Source organism: Hordeum vulgare, chromosome 3H, assembly GCF_904849725.1.
Source record: "Hordeum vulgare subsp. vulgare chromosome 3H, MorexV3_pseudomolecules_assembly, whole genome shotgun sequence".
NCBI lineage: Eukaryota > Viridiplantae > Streptophyta > Magnoliopsida > Poales > Poaceae > Hordeum > Hordeum vulgare.
Genome location: NC_058520.1, coordinates 200,025,057 through 200,046,418, shown reverse-complemented (window position 1 = coordinate 200,046,418; position 21,362 = coordinate 200,025,057).

The window sequence follows — 21,362 nt, the reverse complement described above, 5'->3', positions numbered from 1 at the left end:
ACTTTGATATAAAGGGATTGGTCTATCTTGATGCATACTTGTTACTATTGTTACTTGTCACTAGTTATGGATTATCTTGCTACAAAACTATCTGTCGTTGTTACTCGTAGAACTTGCACAGAATACCTTGGTGAAAACTGCTTATCATTTCCATTTTGCTCCTCGTTGGGTTCGACACTCTAATTTATCAAAAGGACTACGACTGATCCCCTATACTTGTGTGTCATCAAGACTCTTTTTTCATGCTATTTCCGGGAAGTGAAGCGCCTTTGGTAAGGAAACATTTTCGGCATGTCCTGAAAATTCTTGTTCCTTGTCACTATGAACGGTCCCCCTTTGAGTGGCTTGTTTGGGGCATCTTCACCTCAAACTTAAGTGGGGAAGGTTGTATCTCAACCTACTGAACCCACTGAAAATATTTCTTATCAGATTTCTTCGAGTATGTTAGAGAAAGTGTTAACTACTCCCTATAATGGTACAACTCATCCTCATTACCACTTGTTATATATCGATGAGATTTATGGATTATTTAAACCCGCAGGTTTAACTGGAGACAAAGTTAAGAAGAAAGTTGTCCATTTATCTTTGGAGGGAAATACATTGTATGATCCTGGATCATGGGACTGGAATCGTTTGAAGTTGGAATTTCATCAAAAGTTTGATCCTATGCATCTAGTTCATCTTGATCAGAACTTTTTATATAATTTTTGGCCATCTGAAGGATAAAGCATTGCTCAAGCTTGGGGATGATTTAAATCTATGATTCACACACTTGTCCCAACCATGAGATCTCTAGAGAAATGATTATACAATTTTTTGATGTTGGGCTTTCTCATAATGATCAATCACTACTCGATTCTTCCTCTACTGGCTCCTACATGAAGAGGACTACTGAATTCAGATGGGATCTTATTGAAAGAATTAAATGCAACACTAAAGAGTGGGAGTCCGACATAGATAAAGAGTCATGTATAAAGCTTAATTTAATTGTGTTAAATATTTTATGGAAACTGATATTTTTCATAAGTTTAGGAATTAATATGATCTTAACTCTGAGTAGTAGTTTCCTTTTGTCAATCATTTGCTACCGATGTTGATTTCCCTAAGGAGAAGTGGTTTAAATATTATCCACCTCTTGAAGAACCATTAGATGAACCTGTTAAAGCTAAGAAGGAACGGATAATTGTTAACCATATTGACCTAGTTGTTCCTACTCCTTACATTTGGAAACCACCTTTCCTTGTTAGAATTAAGGAACATTCTAAGGTTACAATTGTGGTTAACAAAAGTTACGCTAGAAAACCTAAACCTTGTGAATAAATAAATGTTGAGCCTAATACTGCTATGGTCAAAGATCTCCTAGTTGATAACATTGATGGGCATGTTACTTATCCGTGTGCTAAAGCTGCTAGAAGTGCAAAACCGGTTAGGAATCCTCAAGATAAGTTACGCAAAAATAAAGTTTTTGTTGGCATGCGTGTTGTTTCTGTTAAGATTGGAGATTATTGTTATAATGGCTTGTGTGAGATGGGTGTTAGTGTTAGTGTTATACCTTTTACTCTATATCAATAAATTATGAATGATATAACACCCTCTAAGATTGAAGATATTGATGTCAATATTAAACTTGCAAATAGAGACACTATTTCACCACTTGGGATTGTTAGAGATGTTGAAGTCTTGTGTAAAAAAATTAAGTACCCTACTAATTTCTTAATACTACATTATATTTCGTAGACCTTTCTTGAATACCGTTAACGCTGAAATTAATTGTGGCACTGAGAAGGTCAAAGTAAACTTTCGTGATGTGTCTCATGAATTTAATTTCCCTAAGTTTGCTAGACAACCACAAGAGAAAGAATTACCCAATAAGAATGAAATTATTGGTCTTGCTTCTATCGTTGTGCTTCCTATCGATCCATTAGAACAATATTTGTTGGACCATGAAAATGATATGCATATCAATGAGAGAAATGAGATAGATGATATATTTCTTAGATAAACACCTATTATTAAATAGAACTTCGTAGTTGATATCTTAGGGGATCCTCCACCACCCAAGGGAGATCCTGTGTTTAATCTAAAGAAATTACCAGATACCTTGAAGTATGCTTACCTTGATGAAAAGAAGACGTATCATGTTATTATCAGTGCTAACCTTTTATAGGATGTAGAAAATAGATTACTTAAATCTTTAAAAAGGCATAGGGCTGCTATTAAATATACTCTTGATGATATTAATGGCATAAGTCCCACTCTATGTCAGCACATGATTAATATGGAACCAGATGCTAAACCTATTGTTGATCATCAACGCCGCTTAAATCCTAAGATGTAGGAAGTGGTAAGAACTGAGATACTAACGCTTCTGGAGGTAGGTATAATTTATCCTCTTGTTGAGAGTACATGGGTAAGCCTTCATCACTGTGTTCCTAAGAAAGGAGGTATAACTATTGTTCCTAATGTAAAATTGAACTTATTCGACAACGAACCATAACTCGGTATAAGATTGTAATTGATTTTCGGAAATTAAACAAAACTACTAGAAAAGATCATTACCCCTTGCCTTTTATTGATGAAATGTTAGAGAGATTATTTAAGCACACACACTTTTGTTTTCTTGATGGATATTTTGGTTTCTCTCAAATACGTGTCTCAAAAGAGGATCAAGAAAGAACTACTTTCACATGCCCATTGGGAAATTATGCCAATAGACGTATGCCTTTTGTATTATGTAATGCACATGCTACCTATCAAAGATGTATGACTGCTATATTCTCTCACTTTTGTGAAAAAGATTGTTGAAGTTATCATGGATGTTTTTTCGTATACGGGACTTCTTTTAATGATTGCTTGAGAAACCTTGATTGAGTTATGCAGAGCCGCGAGGAAACTAACCTTATGTTGAATTGGGAGAAGTGCCATGTTATGGTGAATGAAGGTATTGTACTTGGGCAAAAAAATCTCTGAACGAGGCAGTGAGGTAGACAAAGCTAAAGTTGATGCCATAGAGAAAATGCTATGTCCTAAAGATATCGAAGGTATAAGAAGTTTTCTTGGTCATGTTGGTTTTTATAGGCGTTTCATTAAAGATCTCTATAGAAATATAGGACACTAACTAATCTTCTTTGAAAATATATTCCTTTTGTTTTTTGATGATGATTGTGAAAATCCTTTGAAATACTTAAGAAAGCCTTGATTTTTGCACCTATTGTACAACCACTTAGTTGGAATTTACCATTTGAGATTGTGTGTGATTCTAGTGATTATGCTGTTGGTGCTGCTCTAGGGCAATGAGTAGAGAATAAATTCAATGTTAGTCATTATGCTAGTAAAACCCTATACAATTCTCAAAAAAATTTAAGCTACTAGTGAGAAGGAATTTTTAGCTGTTGGGTTTAGATGTGATAAGTTTACACCTTCCATTGTTGATTCCAAAGTTACTATTCACACTGGTCATGCTACTATGAAATACCTCATGTAAAATAAGGATGCTTAACCAAGACTTATTAGGTAGGCACTTTTACTTCAAGAAGTTTATTTGCATATCGTCGATAGGAAGGGAGCTGAAAACACTATAGCGGATAACTTGTCCATGATGGAAAACGGTCTTGATGATCCACTGCCTATTGATGATAATTTTCATGATGACGAACTCGCTACTATAAATGTTTCGCACAATACTCCTTGTTATGCGGACTAGGCTATTACATTGTTGCTAATTAGATACCACCTAGTTTCACATATCAATAAAAGAAAAAGTTTTTCTATGATTTGAGACTTTACTTTTGGGATGACCCACTACTTTATAAAGAGGGGGTATATGGGGTTATTAGATGTTGTTTACCTGAGCATGAACATGGGACAGATCCTTTCAAAGTGTCACTCTGAGGCATATGGAACAAATCATGATGGTGACACAACTGCACACAAGGTACTACAATCTGGTTTTTGGCCTACTTTTTTCGAAGATGCTTGTAAGTATGTTACTTCTTATGATGAATGTCAAAGATTTGTAACAAAGAATTTGTAACATTGGTAGACACTAGGAAATGCCTATGAATTTTTCACTTGCTATTGAACCATTTGATATTTGGGGCTTTGATTATATGGGGCCTTTTCCTTCATCTAGCGGGTATACTCATATTCTAGTTGTTGATTACGTTAATAAATGGGTAGAAACTATTCCAACTAGAAGTTTTGATCATAAAACTTCTATGAAAATTCTTAAAGATATTATTTTCCCAAGGTTTGGAGTCACTAGACATTTAATGACAGACGTTGGTTCACATTTTATTCATGGTGCTTTCCATAAACTTCTAGTTAAATATGATGTTAACCATAGAATTACATCACCTTATCATCCTGAGTCTAGTGGTGAAGTTGAGTTGTGCAATCGAGAAATAAAATTCATTTTGGCAAATACTGGTAATAGGTCTATGAAGAATTGGTCTAAATACTTGATGATGCTTTATGGACTTATAGAACAGATTATAAAAACACCATGGTAATGTCCCCTTATAAAATTGTCTATGGGAAAGCATGTCATTTACCTCTTGAGTTAGAATATAAATCTTATTGGGCAATTAAGGAAATTAAATATGACTTCAAGGTCTATGGTGAAAATAGGTTATTTGAAACTAGTTCATTAGATGAATGGAGGATACAAGCTTATGAAAATGCCAAGTTGTTTAAAGTAAAAGTTAAATGGTGGCATGACAAAAGAATCCAAAAATGAGAATTCAATCTGGGAGACCTTGTTTGTTTGTACAATTATCGTTTCAGATTTTTTACTCGTAAGCTTCACTCCGGTGCTATAAAGATTAACAACTTCGATGGAAAAAAATCTGAGATTTGTAAATGGGCAAAGAATTAAACACTATATCTCACGTACACCCCTCAATGTTGACACTAATATTATTGAAGTCATGACTCTCGAAGAACACACAAAAGAGACCTTCTAGAATGCTCCAGAAAGCTGAAAAGGAGTAGGTATTTGATATGATAAGTAAACAAACTCTAATAGTTCCAAACAAAATATTTTTTCGGTTTTGTTATTTTAGAAAAAATCCAAAAAATAAAAGGAGTCACGGGGACCCACAAGCGAGTCACAAGCCAACGGGGCACGCCCTCATAGCTCATGGGGCCCTTGTTTTCCTCCCGGACTCTGTTTTCTTCCTAGACACATATTATGGCTTAGAAAAATTCATTATATATACTCGTGTATATTTTGACCACCACGTCGCGAGTTTCTCCTTTGTTTTTGTTTTGAGTTGTTTTCTCATTAGGGTTTGCATATCTCGGTGAGAAATCCATGGTCCACCTACTTCCACAAGAAACATCTCATAGTCTGACCTTCACCAGGCACACGCCCTCACAGCGAGGTCTACTATGAGCTGTCTTCTGGGGAGGAGGATGCGCGAGAGGTCTCCAGATATGCCATGGAGAGGAATCAAGAGGGAGCAGAAGGATCCAAAGGATACTATACAAATCCTCCCTGTGTAGTCTCTAACAAGGGAGAATCACTATTACTTCTCCATGACGATATTTCCTTACTTGAAACTGATGCATTGAATGCCATGGAATCGATCCGTGGATAAAATAGAACTCTCACTAATATGGTCATCTTGCTAGAAGAGCATACACATGTTGTCCGGAGGATGATCAAAAATCTGGAATTTCTCATGAGGAACAAACCTACTACATCATCACCACCATCACCCAAGAAGGACGACTCAGTATATGGGTATGGACACCACCCTTATCATGTTCCAAGCTTGGGGCAGGTGTCCCGATACTATATCACCATCACTTTTATCATTACCATCTATCTTAATTCTATCCTTAGTTATGTCATGATTTAGAGAAATAAAATTTAAGATTTGCTTTGCTTAGATTTTTGCTTTGAGATTTGTCTATCCTTGTAACCAAGTGTGATATTTATATAATAAAGAGTAGTTGAGTTGTATGCTTTACTCTCATGCATCTATCATCATAGCAATGAAATAAAAGAAATAAAAAGATCTTATGCTAATCCCATGAGGAGTAATTACTTCATATAGGAAAATGTATTAGAGATGAAAGTTGTTGGAAATAAACAAACATATCATTAGTCATTATCACATATAAGTACACTATCTTGGACATCTTTCATGACTTTAATCCATCACGAAATTTTATATAACGAGCAAGTGTTGATGTTGGACATGGAAGACAACATAATAATCATGATAGTTTACATTCATAGAGAAGTTATTTTGTCATGGATCCTCTAACATGTGGTGCTTTCTTTAGATCTTTGACTAACCAAAAATTTCCGCACTAAGTAGGGATACTACTTTTGCATCCATAACCCTAAAACCCAGTTTCTTACCATGAGAGTCCACCATATCTACCTATTGATTGAGTAATATCCTTCAAGTAAGTTGTCATCGATGCACGAAGCAATATAAATGGCTCCTAAATGTGTATAATCTTTTATTGCAAGGGTAAAAAGCTTTGTACGATCTTGTGTTGGCAAAGAAATAGAAGTGATAGAGTGCATAATAAAGTTTGCTATCATAAGGGGCAATATAAAGTGATGTTTCTTTGCATTAAGAGTTTGCATATCTAACCTAAAAGAACATGACAACCTGTGCTTGCCTTTGCGAAGGGCCTATCTTTTATCTTCATGAGATTATTTTTGTGCAAGAGTCAATAAAGCTTATCCCTACTACAACTTATTAACTATCTTCATGTGTTGGGGATAGATCCAGATATATATATATATCTAGTTCAATGTAGGAGATCATGACCCATTATTGTAGACATTATTCTTGACGTAAATAATTTGGGTGTCGAACCAATGAAGCCCCTATCTTCTTGTGTCCGATGAAAACATTAGATCCAAATATAAGCAATGAGTGGCAGCAATCATAGAAGACTAAATGATAGTTGTGTATGTGAACTTGCTAATATAAAAGCACTTACATAGACTCCCCTGTGAAATATGAGGAATTTTGATTGTGTCGATGGATAAGAACATAGTATGTTGTTTGCCAACAAAGTTTATGATTCATAACTTAACTATTTTGAATTGATTATTACTTGTTTATGACAAGCTATATGATGAAAACCTTGTTTGTATGTTAATATTCATGATGCTCTCATGTCCATATTGTTATTTATCAACACCTCCCTCTCAAATTATGTAGTCATTATTATCGAGTTCGGCTTTCGCTTGAGGACAAGCAAGGCCTAAGCTTCGGGGGGTTGATACGTCCATTTTTTATCATGAATTATTATTGATATTTATGATACTATTTTCCATTATTCCTCATTATGAGACAATTCCTATGCCTTTTCTCTCCGAATTTGCCCGGTACATCACAAACAGGCTGGAAACTGGAATTCTCGACGTGAAAACTAAGAAAAAGGCTGAAAAATTACTCGATTCCAAATGAACTAAACTTCATGGAGCATTTTAGGGAATATTTAAAAATTATTGGGCCAAAAGTATAACAGAGGGATCCACCTCTTGGCCAATGAAGATGTGTTCCCCATGTGAGAGAAAACTTCAATCTTATTGACATTAAAGAGTTCGTTGGGAGAGAGATGAGTGCATGGAATGATGAGATGGCTATGCAATTCTACTCAAAAATTCATGCCTATGCAGATGGCACAATTTTCTAGATGACCGACGGTCATAGATATGAAGCCATAATTAAAGAATGTGATACTATCATTGGTGCTCCAAAGTCACGAGCAGAGGACTTGGATGTGTATTCAGATCCTAAGATGAATCCCAACTCCATGGCCAACATGTACAAGCCAGTGCCTAGTGACTATGTGTCGTCTCACAATCTTGGTTTTGTCTATTTCTTGCAAGCAGGAATAACCACTACCAACACTATCTTGAGACATACCTTGATGCCCAAATCAGGTGATGAAAAAAATGATTAGAGGCTATTCCATAAATATGTTGCATCATCTAGACACACACACTCGCTTCAAGGTCATGGATTTGATTGTTGTGACTGTCAGGAGAATTTCTGCAAACCATAAGAGATCATGCGAATATGCACCATACATTCACACGCTCGTCAATGCCAAGATTGGCAAGCATGCATATCAGCTTGATCGTCCACATTTTCCACTTCATCCAGAATTTGAGTGTAATATAGTTGTGATGGATGACACCCATCCGAACTCAGATACAGTTAGAGAGCTACAGAAACTTCTAGGAATGCTCCACCTCCTCCACCCCAGCTCAAAACCAGAGATGAGCAGATATCTTTCATGGTCAGCACCATCCAAGGGATGGAGAATAATATTTCAGATATTTTGCTGAACCAGAAGAGTTTAGAGAGGATTGTAGAGACAAAATTCCATTACCTTGACTTGAAGGTGACAGAGTTGACCACCATTGTTCAACAACTTCAGCATGAAGTTGACTCAATAAAGATTTGACACTCAGATGTTGAAGATGATGACGATGATGATGCTGATGATTCACCCCTTCGTACTACCGCACGGTTCATGACTCACACTATTTCAGCAGTTGTGCCAGTACCAGAAGAAAGACTATGTTCATCAACTTAAGCTTCACCTCCTGCTCCAGCACCTCCAATATCTACACCTCCAGCTTCAGCTCCAGCGACATCTGCCGAAGCCTTCATCGATGCTCTCTTTCTACTCCAACTTCACCTATCAGAGCAGATTGTGCCCAAAGAGACGCTTAGATTAGACCGTCAAACTTTCTGGTACTTGTGGCCAAAGGGGGAGAAGTGTATATATCATAGGTTTGAGAGAGAGAGAGAGAAAGTGAGCTTTTGAATTTATTTTCTCTCATTTGGTTTTCAAAACTTTATTTGGTCTTTTGGATGACTTTATCTCTTTAGATGTGTGTTTGATCATACGCTTTGATTGTTTGATGCTACCAAGTTATTACTTTTGTGCTATCTACATGATGATCATTCACTTGCTTGTTTGGTTCTATGTGCATTGCTATTCTTTCATATCATTTATGCGCACCACCAAGTTGTACGTGACATGGAAGAGTGACCCATGATCCTAATAGATTGTGCACTTGCATTCAAATGCATATTTAAAATAATGCACAAATTTAGGGGGAGCTGTTGCTTTTCACATACCTCTCAAAGCATCGATGCTAATCAATGATTATATCTTCTGTCGAAGCTTTGATATATATGTTGTCATTAAATACCAAAAAGGGGGAGATTGAAAGCACAATTGCTCCCTAAAGTAGTTTTGGTAATTAATCACAACATATGCATCATTGGACTGATGAATTTATTCAAGTACATTTCAGAAAAGTTCAAAGATGCTTTGGATATAGGATTGTGTGGAGATGCCCCTTGATGCAAGAAAAGGAATAGGATTGGATAAAGCTTCAAGCAAGAAGACTCTTCGTTTTATACTTTGTGAGAAATCACTTTGAGTCCATAGGAAAGCCAATATTATTAAATGGGGGTGAATTATTATGATGAATTTGTTGCTCAAGTGCTTGGAGATATCCACCAAAAATACCCAGCCAATTTCCCACAAAATATATCTATCCCAAGCCACATAAGCAAAATTGGTGCGACCAATATTTCCTACTCGGTTCTATCGATTTTACACTTAGAAAGATCCTATGCAAAACCCACCATCTCGGTACAACCAACATTCCTATTGGTGACATCGAGATTAGGTGACCAACATTCTGTTGAGATAATTTCAAGTTTCGTAATTTCATAGTTTGAATTCGGTCTCATCTAGTTTACAAAAGATTCCGCAACACATCGGTACCACCGATATTCCTATATCGGTCAAAGTCATCGCATCGGTACCGCCGATATTCCTATATCAGTCTCATCGAGAATTCAAAATTTTCCACATCTAGTGCAACTCGGTAGCACCGAGATTCTTTTCGGTGTCATTGAGTTGAGCAATAATATTGTAACGGTTGGATTTTGGGGGATGTCTATATATACACGTCCTCCTACCTCTCATTCACACAGGAAGCACTTAGAACACACTTACACTCGTGAGATCCATTTTTTTGAGAGAGAGCCACCTACTCAGGTGTTGAGATTAAGAGATTCCATTCCAACCATTTGAACCTTGATTCTAGCCTCCCCAAATTTCTTTCCACAAGATCAATCTCTCCTACCTGTGCCAAATGTGTGAGAGAGTAATTGAGTGTTGACGAGACTATCTTTTGAAGCACAAGAGCAAGGCGTTCATCGTTCTACCACATCTGTTAACTTTTGGAGGTGGTTCCTCCTAGATAGGTTAGGCGTCGTTTGGGAGCCTCCTACTTCGTGTGATGGAGTTGAACCAAGATGCATGTAAGGGCATGGAGATCACCTACTTTTGTGAAGATCTACCGTGAGTGAGGCTAGTTCTGTGTGGATGAAAGCCGTGGTGGAATAGACAAGGCCGCTTCTTCGTGGAGGCATTATGGGTGGAGCCCTCTGTGGACTCTCACACACATTACCCTTCATGGGTTGAAGTCTCCACTAACATGGACGTACGATAGCGCCACCTATTGGAATCATGCCAAAAATAGCCGTGTCAATCTGTGACGCCCTCGATTTAATCGTACGCTAACCATACATGCAAATGCGTACGATCAAACCCAAGGACTCACGGGAAGATATCACAACACAACTCTAGACACAAATAAAAATAACATCAGCTTCATATTACAAGCCAGGGGCCTCGAGGGCTAGAATACGGAAGCTCGATAAACACACGAGTCAGTGGAAGCAACAAATATCTGAGTACACACATAAAACATGGGGTGCCTTAGAGAAGGCTAGCACAAAATATACAACGATCGAACGAGGCGAGGCCTCCTACCTGGGAACCTCCTAACTACTCCTGATCATCAGCGGCCTCCACGTAGTAGTAGGCACCGTTGGGGTAGCAGTCGTCGGCGGCGGGGACCTCCATCTCCTGGGCTCCATCATCTGGTCGCAGCAAACGGATCGAGGGGACAAGAGGGGGAGCAAAGCAGCGGTGAGTACTCATCCAAAATACTCGCAAGTCTCACATCAGAACTATTCTAATTATATATCAGTATCAAAGAAGGGGGGGGGGGGTTATATGTGGACTGACTGCAGCAATGCGAGAATAGAGAGAGAAGGCCTAGTCCTATCAAAGACTAGCATCTTCAGGGTCTTGCAGCAATAAACGAGAGTAGAACAGGGGTAACACAATAAGGGTCATATTGTTGCAGCAATATTAAAGTGAGGGCACGCCTAAAGATCCTCCCTCGACTCCCTGCGAGGAAGCAATCCCGAGGCAAACTAATTCCAGTTAAGTAACAATTGTAGTTGTATAAGATCGGGGCACAACTCCAAGTTGTCCTATAACCGTGGACACGGCTATCCGAATAGTTAAATTTTCATCCCTGCAGGGGTGCACTACATGTTCTGTCACGCTCGATAACACTCTGGCCGGACATACTTTTCTGGGTCCTGCCCGGCCTCGGAATATCGACACGTCGCAACCCCACCTAAGACTTATCAGAGAGGCCAGCCCGCCGGTCTAAATCCTAAGCACAAAGGGTTTGTGGGCCCAGTTCCCCTTCGCGCTCCTACACGTGGCGTGGGCGGCCGACGTCAGTCCTAGCATCCCTTAATCACAAGAGCGATGCATCTCGGGACCACTCGGGCGCGCGCCGCTACTTTGCTGGCATCTGAAAAGCTTCGACTGATACCGCGACGCCGAGTACCCATAATTCTTCCCGCGTAGCCGGTTAGTGCGAAAAGGTCTCCGACCAACCCAGATCAAATACCCAAATCCATTAACATTTTAATTAGGCCAACAACCCAGTCTCACGGGAATCCACCCGTCTTACAAGTAATCACTAAAGATCCCAGTAACAAGGTCGAGTAACTGTGTGGTTGTAACATTGGGGGGAATCCGAGGTATCACCCTCGTTGGATTCCGAACGATGTACCTGTCAAGGTGGGCTTAGAGGAATCACCCTCCGGGGTCCCACACTTGAGGGGTTGCATGACAGAGGCGTCATCGGGAATGGTGAAAGAGGAATCACCCTCGATAACCACGACCGACTAGCTATACTACAGAGATATCATCTGGAGTACTTAGCGAGGTGTCACCCTCGGTACCCGATAGTATCTCTGTAGCGTCGTACAACGAAGGGGGGTGTATGTGCTGTGTCGGGTCTGGCTCGTCGATAAAGGATCGAGATTGAAAACAAGCAGGGCAACTGAACTACGGGGTCAGAGGGGATGACTACTCGACCTATACTAGGCATATTAAAGGTACAGGACTGAAAGTAGGAGTTCATCAAAAACAGGCTATGCACCAGATATAGGAGCTAACTACAACAGTAGCAAAATACTAATGCAAGCAGTAGGAAGAAAGACATACGCGATATAGGAATGATCAAAGGGGGGGGGGGTTTGCTTGCCTTGCTGCTCTGCGGCAAAGGACTGATCGGCAGGGTCGTAGATGTATCCGAGAGCAGCGTCAGTGTCGGGGTCTACCGGTAAGAAGAGGGGGAAGAAACAATAAATAATAGCAACGGTGCAACACAAAGCATGACATGGCAAGATGCAGGCTAGACATGAGCTAACGCAGCAACATCCGTCATAGACGGGTCGAAAGAATATCTGATGATATTTTCCGGGTCTCGGGCTACTACCGGTCATACTGGAAACGATGGAAAAGTTCCATGTTTCCTATGCTAGGTACGCGTGACACACGAATGGACCGTGTATCCGGGTTCGTCTCGTTCTTCTGATCAACTTTCATGTTGAAAATATTTTGATTTGACTTACGGCTTATTTAATATTAATATTTAAAGTTTTATTCAATAATTAGGAATTAAAAACAGATTTAAATAATTTAATAAAAAGCTATTATGACATCAGCATGATGTCATGCTGACATCAACAGTTGACTCGTCAACTGACCAGCGGGCCCCGAACGTCATAGGCACAAGTTTTAATTAATATTAAATATTAATTAATCAGATTAATTTAGTGGGGGGACCCACGTGTCATTCTCTCATTATTCTAATTATCCAATTAATTAATTTAACTAATATATATCTATTTATTTATTTAATAAAAACATTAACATTATCTTAATTTTTATTTTAACTATCGCGTGGGGCCTCCGTGTCATAGACAGCGGGTGCGTTGGCCTCACCGGTAAGTGACCTTAGGCCAAATACTCTATTTTATTCATAGATATAAACATGCAAATATCATATTCCTCCAAATACCTATATACGCAGTACATACATCGCATCTCATACATACATACATTCATATATACGGAATACATCATTTGTTTTTATTTTATTTAACTCTTACACTCTCATCTCTCTCTGTTAACAGACAACAGAGAACGCAACAGAGAGTTCTCTCTGCTAACTCAACATAGGAGAGAGCCAACTTCAACTCCTCCTACCGGAGTCAAACGTCGACGGATCGGAGCCCCGTTTGCCGGAACGGAACCGGGACGGTGAGGGGAACGCGATGGTGGGAGGAGCCCGGGGAGGGGCTCACCAATGTTGATGAGACGGCCCGGTGAAGCCAGAGTTCTCGTGAGGCGGAGGTGACGGCGGTAACGACGCGGTTCCGGTGGTGAAGGTGATGGTGAGGACGGTTGTGAAGGTCGTTGGAGAGGGCCTCCCGGGGTCGTGGACAGAGAGAAGAGCCCTCCGGTGAAGAAGGGGCCGACCGGATCCGGCGAGAGTTGCCCCGGCCTCAAGGGGAGGGAGGCCGGCCGGTCATGGTGGTCGTCGGAGTTGAATTGGGGGGGGGGGGCGACCGAGGTGGTTCTCGGGATGGCCTAGGGGGCATTGCTGCCGGCGGGTGGAGGAGGAAGAGGGCGGCGGTGGGGGGATGCTTGCCGGCCGGGGCGGGGGCGAGGTGGAGAGGAGGGCTCGATGGGAGGCTCGGGCGTGGGGTCTAGTGCGTGGGGAGGGATTGTTGGGGGCTCTCGGTAAAGGAGTGAGCGGGAGGGGCGTGGGGTCTCTGCGGGGAGGGGCCCCATCGAGGGGATGAGGGCACGTGGTGGGGGAGCGCTAGGGGAGGGGAGATCGCCAGTGGGGTTTGGTGGCGATGTGGGGGGCTGCTGCCCTCGCGGCGGCGGGGGGGAGTTGGGGGAGCCAGGGGTGCTAGGTTTGCTCGGTGGGTCGCTGTGGCCTGGCCGGCTGGGCCTCTAGGCCCAGTTGGGCCTGGTGGGGGGAGGGGTTCGGTTGCTTGCTTTTTCTTTTTCTTTTTTTGTTTTGTTTTGTTTTGTTTTCCTTTTCTATTATTTCTTCTTTCTATTTTTTTTATCATTATTATTTTTAATACTTTCTTTCTTTAATAGTTAATATGAATTTATAAATATAATTATCTTTTGTTTTCAATTTCTGAATCGAGATAGAAATTCAATGCGGGTCAACGACGGTAATTCTCGATGATGTCGCATCATTTGCGGGTGATCACTGTAGCTTAATTACAATATTTACTGTAGCGAAAGTCGAGGATGTCACAATTCTCCCCTACTAACAAGAATTCTCGTCCCGAGAATTAAGAGGTAGAGGGAAAGAGACCGGGGTATTCGTCACGGAGATGATCCTCGCGTTCCCAAGTGGCTTCATCTTCAGAGTGATTTGACCACTTCACCTTAAGGAACTTGTTGACCTTGCGACGAGTCTTACGTTCATCTTGGTCAAGAATGCGGACCAGATGATCTTTATAAGAGAGGTCTTGTTGTAGCTCAAGCATATCGTGATCCACTGCTCGAATAGGGTCCTTGAAGCAGCGACGGAGCTGAGAAACATGGAAGACATCGTGAACCTGAGAAAGGTTCGCCGGCAGTTCCAATTGATAAGCCACTCTTCCACGCCTTTCGAGAACAGTGAAAGGACCAATATAACGAGGAGCTAACTTGCCCTTGATTCCGAAACGGTGTGCACCTCTCACTGGTGTGACACGAAGATAAGCCTTTTCGCCAGGTTGATAGACCATATCTTGATGATGACGGTCATACTGAATCTTCTGACGAGACTGAGCAGCCTTCAGATTCTCATGAATAATGCGGACTTGATCTTCGGCATGTCGAATAATATCCGGACCAAAGAGTGATCGTTCCCTAGTTTCTGACCAATTCAGAGGAGTCCGACACCTTCGCCCATACAATATTTCGAAAGGGGCCATCTTCAGACTAGCTTGATAGCTATTGTTGTAAGAGAACTCGGCATACGGGAGAGATTCCTCCAATTTCTTACCAAAAGAAATGACACAAGCTCGAAGCATGTCCTCGAGAATTTGGTTGACTCGTTCAACTTGTCCCTGGGATTGAGGATGCAATGTAGTGCTGAAGGACAGATGAGTCCCCATAGCCTTCTGAAAACTTTCCCAGAATTTTGAAGTGAACAAGCTGCCACGGTCCGAACTGATTACCAACGGAATGCTGTGAAGTGAAACAACTCTAGACATATAAATATCTGCCAGTTGACTAGCATTAATTGTTTCTTTGACGTCCAGGAAATGTGCAACTTTGGACAGTGGATCAATGCCGACAATAATAGCATCATTACCTTTTTGATATCTGGGAAAACCAGTGACAAAGTCCATTTCAACATGGTCCCATTTCCACTCAAGAATAGAGATAGGTTGCAGAGTTCCAGCAGGCTTTTGGTGTTCTGCTTTGATACGCCGGCATATATCACATTCTGCCACATAGCATGCAATGCTTGTTTCATATTGGGCCACCAGAATCTTTGCCGGATGTCTTGGTACATCTTGGTACTACCCGGATGAATAGACAATGGTGTGTCATGAGCTTCTTCCATCACCTTGGAGTCATCCTGAGATTTTCATTCTTATTTGGGACGAATAGGCGACCCTTGAAATACAAGGCGCCACCTTCATCAACAGTGAAAAAGGAGGGTTTACCCTTTGCAATATAGCTCTTAATCCTGTCGACATCATCGTCAAAGTCTTGCAGATTCTTTATGGAGCTCACAAGATCTGGTTCAACCACTAGGTTACTGAGGGAACCCTGATTAAAAACACGAAGGTTCATCTTTTGACACTCTTCAGGAGGGGGAACAAGGTAACCCTGAGGAACAGTGTGGAGGTTCAGCTTACGGAATTCCTCTTGCAGACGATCGTGAACCTTATGAACCTGGAGGTGGTTGCAGTATGACTTGCGACTTAAGGCATCAGCCATTACGTTAGCCTTGCCAGGGGTATATGATATACTACAGTCAAAATCTGCTATACGCTCCATCCATCTTTGTTGACGTAGGTTCAGCTCCGGTTGAGTGAACAAGTACTTCAGACTTTGATGGTCTGTGTAGATTTCACAGCGATTACCGACAAGGTATTTTCGCCATTCCTTCAACGCATGAATGATTGCGGCAAGCTCGAGATCATGAACTGGGTAGTTCTCTTCATGAGCACGCAGTTGACGTGAAGCATTAGCGATCACCTTGCGATCCTTCATTAGGACACAACCTATTCCTTGACGAGAAGCATCACAGTATATGAGGAAATCCCTTTTTGTATCTGGAGGAGCAAGTACTGGAGCGGACGTTAGTTTGTCCTTGAGCGCCTGGAAACTTTCCTGACATTTATCAGTCCATTCATACTTAACACCTTTGTGAAGCATGTTGGTTAAGGGCTTCGCAATCTTGGAGAAGTTCTCGACGAATCGACGGCAATAGCTGGCGAGTCCGAGAAAACTTCTGACTTGCTTCACATTCTTCGGGGGAGTCCAGTCAAGAATAGCTTGAATTCGTTCGGGGTTGACCGCAATACCATCCTTGGAAATCACATGACCAAGGTAAGTCACTTCGTCTAGCCAGTACTCACATTTGGAATACTTCGCATAGAGTTTATGCTCCCGAAGCTTATCCAGTACAAGACGAAGATGTTCAGCATGCTCTTCTTTGTTCTTCGAAAACACCAGAATATCATCCAGATATACCACGACAAATTTGTCGAGGTAGTCCATGAATATATAATTCATCAATCGAGAGAAGGTTGCCGGTGCATTGGTTAAGCCGAAGGACATGACGGTGTACTCGTATGATCCATATCGAGTAACAAAGGCGGTCTTTGGAATATCCTCCTTGCGAACACGGATCTGGTGGTATCCCAACCTCAAGTCGAGCTTAGAGAAGACGGTGGAACCAGCAAGTTGATCATACAAATCATTTATCTGAGGGAGAGGATATTTGTTTTGAATAGTGGCCTGGTTGATAGGACGATAGTCTTGAACCAATCGATTTGTCCCATCCTTCTTAACAAAGAGAGAAGGTGCTCCCCAAGCAGAGGAACTCGGACGGATGAAACCCAGACGGAGCGAGTTGTCAATTTCTTGCTTAAGTTCAAGGAGTTCATGTGGTGGCATTTTATAACGACGCTTGGCAATAGGAGTGGTACCAGGTACCAAGTCAATGACAAACTCGACAGCTCGAGCAGGGGGAATCCCCGGAAGTTCTTCTGGAAAGACATCTTGAAATTCTCGGACCACTGGAATGTTTTCAATCCCTTCAAGGGGCGACACATTTAATGCATTCAAAGCATATAGCCGTGCCTCAGCATTTCGGACGAGGTGAGCATGGTAGCTTACTAGTTCATCTGAAGGGTGTAGGAGGTGGACGGTTTTGGTGGTACAAACGATCGATGCCGTATGAGCTTTCAACCAGTCCATCCCCAATATGAGATCAATGTTGGATGACTTTAGTAGGATGGGGTTGGCAAGGAATTCTAATCCTTCAATTTCAACTGGAACATGGGGGCAAACCACAGAGGTTCGGCATTCGCCCCCAGGGGTGTTTACCACTATCGGGATGTTCATCTCTTCGCTCCTAATGTCATGCATGGATGCAAAAATTTCCGACATAAAGGAATGCGATGCTCCTGTATCAAACAATACAGAAGTAGGTACTGAGTTAACGAGAAGTGTACCCATCACGGTAGCAGGCTGGTCTTGAGCTTGACCCATATCAATGTTGTTGGCCTGACCACGAACATAAGCAGGCTTAGCGTTGAAGTTGCGGTTCTGGTTGTTTCCACTGCCAGTTGCGGGAAGTGTCAGCTGATTCGGATTCTTCCTGCAGTCTCTAGCACGGTGACCTGGACAACCACACTTGAAGCACAGCCCGTCCTCAGGACGGGAAGGAGGAACTCGAGGCGGTGGAGCTGGAAGCCTCGGCTGCCTAGGTGGTGGAGGAGGCAGGCGAGGTGCAGCATAGGACGGCCTCGGAGCAGGAGCAGGTGCATGGTACATGTTGTTGGGAATCCAGATCTTCCGCTTGTGTGCAGATGAGCCCATGTCAGAGTTGCGCTTGCTGCTATCTTTGTATTCCTGCAGACCAGTCTCAACCTGAATAGCCTTGTTCACCAGGGTGGCGAAATCAGCATAGTCCTGAACGAGGAGTGTCAGCTTGATATCAGGGTGGAGGCCTTCACGGAACTTCTCCTGCCTGCGTGCATCAGTCGCAATATCTTCTTCAGCATAGCGAAATAATTCCAGAAATTCCCGCTGATAAGCATCCACAGTCTTGTTGCCCTGGACCAAGTTGCGGAACTCACACTTCTTCCGGTCCATGATTCCCTGGGGAATGTAGTGAGCACGGAAAGCAGCCTTGAACTCTGCCCAAGTGATGATAGTTCCATCGGGCTGAGAGCGCCTGTGGCTGTCCCACCATTGAGCAGCGGGACCCTTCAGAAAATAGGCGGCAAAGTTGACATAGCTCGCCAGGGGCACATTGGCAGACTCCAGCTCATAAGAAATGTCACGGAGCCAGTCATCAGCATCAAGAGGCTGAGTTGAGCTGCGGTAGATCGCAGGGTTGAGGCGGCAGAAGTCTTGCAGTGTCACGCCTTGCGGTTGGTTCATGTTTGGCCTTTGGAACTGACCCATGAGCCCTTGTATAAACTGGCGGTTCAGCTCAAACTGTTGGATCATCCTCGCCATATACTCAGGAGGCGGGGGTGGTGCATCGTTGGCACGGGCACGCGGGCGGCCAGCTGGTCTAACCATCCTGTTAAATATTTAGCAGGGGTAGTTTAGCTTAAAGTAATTGCAAAGGCATCGCACGCATTCAGGAGGTAATTAAGCATAATGAAAGGGAAATGCGATAGATACTCCATAGTAGTTGAGTTCGACATACAGACCCATACATAAGTTCGATTACAGACTAACGATTACAAATTCGGAATTTGGCGATAGCCCGGGTGCATTAGACGATACCCTGGACTCACTAGGCGGCGCGCAGGCACGCGGTGGAAGAGTACCACAACGAGATGTAGCGATAAGGCTACATCAACGTCGGAGAGGACGATCGAATCCTGGTAGCTGGCGGTGATAGAAGGTAGGGACAGGACCCTGTGTCCCGTTGTGACTCTGGTGAGGGTACCGCATCCAGCCAAGGAGCTGAGGTCCAAGTGCAGGGGTTCTACCCCCAACATCAGTCCACTCGAGAGCTGATGGTAGCTCTGTCCTGCTCGGCTCGCGGATGCGCATAGGGGGAACCCTCGGGCAGTGTGATGGCTGCAGCTCTGTCAACGCGTCGTAAAGACGAGCGCGCGTACGATACAGCTCCACAGTCAGAGCTCGGAAAGCACGATCCATTGCCTCAGTGTATCGCGCCAGATCCCGCGCATCGTAGCGACGCGTCACGTAGGGGGCGCAGACAGCTACGTAGGAACGGTTTCTGCGCTCCCGAACGTCAGAAGCGTAGGCAGTGAGATAAGAACCAGTATCATCCCCAGCAGGAGCATGCGGGATGTATCTAAAAGGGCTCTCCTCCAGGTGAGGGTACGCTCCACGGAGACGGGTGATGGCGATGTAGGCCGCATCATGGACGGCCATCTCGACCGACACTCCAATACCACAGAAGACGTGGCGCTCGAGGGTCTCGCCGCCCCTCTGGTCGAACATGCGAACCTCAGCCTCGTACTGGTACTGGTTGTACTCGCGGAAATCCTCGAACATAGTGTACTCGGGGTACCAGCGATATCCCAGCCTGGTCAGGAGGTCTACCAAAATGGCCGGGAACCCAGTCGTCTCAGTGGCCTGTGTCAGGCGCACGTGTTGTCTTGCGGGACGCATCTGAAAACAAGATTGACGGATGTCGAATGACAGTGTGTGTAATATATATTCAGGAGAAAGAGTAGATAGTCCAGCGCTCCGGGTCGATGTGATTCGAGAACCTAATGTTAGAGTTAGTAAAATCTTTGACCCGAAAGAGAAGAGAGAGTAGAGCCCAAAGTATAGGAAAGGAGTAAAAGATACTAATACCACCCAATTGAGATGTGGGCCCGTAAGCCACAACATCAGTGTTAGTAAAGTTTTTCAAACACTAGACTCAACTTCGGCCATGGAGTTGGAAAGGGGGCTACCTACAGGCAGTCGGCTCTGATACCAACTTGTGACGCCCTCGATTTATTCGTACGCTAACCATACACGCAAATGCGTACGATCAAACCCAAGGACTCACGGGAAGATATCACAACACAACTCTAGACACAAATAAAAATAACATCAGCTTCATATTACAAGCCAGGGGCCTCGAGGGCTAGAACACGGAAGCTCGATAAACACACGAGTCAGCGGAAGCGACAAATATCTGAGTACAGACATAAAACATGGCGTGCCTTAGAGAAGGCTAGCACAAAAGATACAACGATCGAACGAGGCGAGGCCTCCTGCCTGGGAACCTCCTAACTACTCCTGATCATCAGCGGCCTCCACGTAGTAGTAGGCACCGTCGGGGTAGCAGTCGTCGGCGGCGGGGACCTCCATCTCCTGGGCTCCATCATCTGGTCGCGGCAAACGGATACAGAGGACAAGTGGGGGAGCAAAGCAGCGGTGAGTACTCATCCAAAGTACTCTTAAGTCTTACATCAGAACTATTCTAATTATGCATCAGTGTCAAAGAAGGGGGGGTTATATGTGGACTGACTGCAGCAATGCGAGAATAGAGAGAGAAGGCCTAGTCATATCGAAGACTAGCATCTTCAGGGTCTTGCAACAATAGACGAGAGTAGAACATGGGTAACACAATAATGGTCATATTGTTGCAGCAATATTAAAGTGAGGGCACGCCTAAAGATCGGGGCAAACTAATTCCAGTTAAGTAACAATTGTAGTTGTATAAGATCGGGGCACAACTCCAAGTCGTCCTGTAACCGTGGACACGGCTATCTGAATAGTTAAATTTTCATCCCTGGAGGGGTGCACCACATTTCCCGTCACGCTCGATAACACTCTGGCCGGTCATACTTTTCTGGGTCCTGCCCGGCCTCGGAATATCGACACGTCGCAGCCCCACCTAAGACTAATCAGAGAGGCCAGCCCGCCGGTCTAACTCCTAACACAAAGGG